The sequence below is a fragment of the Taudactylus pleione genome, unplaced genomic scaffold, assembly GCF_031769625.1.
Source record: "Taudactylus pleione unplaced genomic scaffold, aTauple2 ptg000570l, whole genome shotgun sequence".
In the NCBI taxonomy this organism is placed as follows: domain Eukaryota; kingdom Metazoa; phylum Chordata; class Amphibia; order Anura; family Myobatrachidae; genus Taudactylus; species Taudactylus pleione.
The window spans coordinates 135,001-137,500 of NW_028284972.1; positions in this window are offsets into that span (position 1 = coordinate 135,001).

A 2,500-nucleotide genomic window follows, 5' to 3' on the forward strand; every position below is an offset into this window, starting at 1 on the left:
GCGAAGGCCGGTGCCCGCCGGCACGGCGGCGCCCCCCGGTGGCCACCCGGTGGCGCTGCAGCAGCACCCCGGGAGGGCAAAAAATTGAAATAAAAAAAAATAGAGCCACCCGTGAAATTAAAACATTGGGGGGAGTAAGGTGCAGACCCGCCCCGACCCGCGGCGCCCCCCGGTGGACGCCCCGCGACGCTGCACCAGCAGCGCCCCGTGAAATTATTACTATTATTATTATTATTATTATTATTTTGAAAAAAATGAAAAACAGCCACCCATGAAATTAAAACACAGGGAGAGTGCACGGTGCAGGCCCGCCCCGCCGCGCGGCGCCCCCCGGTGGACGCCCCGGGGAATCGAAAAAATGAATAACAAAATGAAAATTTTTAAAGTAGCCACCCATGAAATGAAAACATAGGGAGAGAGTGCAAGGTGCAGAAACGCCCCCCCCCCACGCGGCGCCCCCCGATGGACGCCCCGGGGAATCGAAAAAATGAATAACAAAATGAAAATTTTTAAAGTAGCCACCCATGAAATGAAAACATAGGGAGAGAGTGCAAGGTGCAGAAACGCCCCCCCCCCCCCCCCCCACGCGGCGCCCCCCGATGGACGCCCCGGGAATTAAAAAATAAATAACAAAATGAAAATTTTTAAAGTAGCCACCCATGAAATGAAAACATAGGGAGAGAGTGCAAGGTGCAGGCCCGACCGAATCGTGGACGCCCCCCGGTGGACGCCCCGCGCCACTGCAGCAGCACCCCGGGAATTTTTTTTATTTTTATTTTTTTTTAAGAAATAGCCGCCCATGAAATAAAAACATAGGGGGAGTGAGGTGCAGACCCGCCCCGCGGCGCCCCCCGGTGGCCCCCCGGGAAAATGAAAAAAAAAATAAACAAATTTGAATAGCCACCCGTGAAGTAAAAACATAGCGAGAGTGAGGTGCAGACCCGCCGCGCGGCGCCCCCCGGTGGCCGCCCGGGAATTTAAAAAAAATAAATAAAAAATTACAAATTATATGCCACCCATGAAATAAAAACATAGGGGGAGTGAGGTGCAGACCCGCCCCGCCTCGCGGCGCCCCCCGGTGGCCGCCCGGGAAATGTTTAAAAAAAAAAAAAAAAATGACATAGCCACCAAATGAAATAAAAGCATAGGGTGAGTGAGGGGCAGAGTCGCGGCGCCCCCCGGTGGCCGCCCCGGGAATTAAAAAAAAAAAAAAAAATTCTATAGCCACCCATGAAATAAAAGCATAGGGTGAGCGAGGTGCAGACCCGCCCCGCCTCCCGGCGCCCCCTGGTGGCCGCCACTGGAATTTAAAAAAAAATAAATTATGTAGCCACCCATGAGACTAAAAAAAACACAGGAGGAGTGAGGTGCAGACCCGCCCCGCCTCGCGGCGCCCCCCGGTGGCCGCCTGGTAAAATAAAAAATGTAAATAAAATTGTATAGCCACCCGTGAAATAAAAACATAGAGGGAGTGAGGTGCAGTCCCGCGGCGCCCCCCCCCCCCCCCCCCCCCGGTGGCCGCCCTGGAAAGTTTTAAAAAAAAGTAATTCTGTAGCCACCCATGAAATACAAACATAGGGAGAGTGAGGTGCGGACCCGACCCGTCCCGCGACGCCTCTGCGGCAGCACCCCGGGAAATCTGAAAGAATATGAAAAAAAATAGCCTCCCATGAAATAAAAACATAGAGAGAGCAGGGTGCAGACCCGCCTCGCGGCGCCCCTGCAGCAGCACCCCGGGAAGTTTGAAAAAAAAAATAAATAAAAATAAAATAGCCACACGTGAAATAAACAACACGGGAGAGTGAGGTGGAAATTTGAAAAAAAAATAAATAAAAGTAAAATAGCCACACGTGAAATAAACAACACGGGAGAGTAAGGTGGAAATTTGAAGAAAATAAATAAAAGTAAAATAGCCACACGTAAAATAAACAACACGGGAGAGAGAGTAAGGTGGAAATTTGAAAAAAAATTAAAATAAAATAGCCACACGTGAAATAAACAACACGGGAGAGAGAGTAAGGTGGAAATTTGAAAAGAATAAATAAAAAAAAAATAGCCACACGTGAAATAAACAACACGGGAGAGAGAGAGTAAGGTGGAAATGTGAAAAAATAAAAATAAAATAGCCACACGTGAAATAAACAACACGGGAGAGAGAGTAAGGTGGAAATTTGAAAAAAAAAATAAAATAAAATAGCCACACGTGAAATAAACAACACGGGAGAGAGAGAGTAAGGTGGAAATTTGAAAAAAATAAATAAAAGTAAAATAGCCACACGTGAAATAAACAACACGGGAGAGTAAGGTGGAAATTTGAAAAAAATAAAATAAAATAGCCACACGTGAAATAAACAACACGGGAGAGAGAGAGTAAGGTGGAAATGTGAAAAAATAAAAAATAAAATAGCCACACGTGAAATAAACAACACGGTAGAGAGAGAGTAAGGTGGAAATGTGAAAAAATTAAAATAAAATAGCCACACGTGAAATAAACAACACG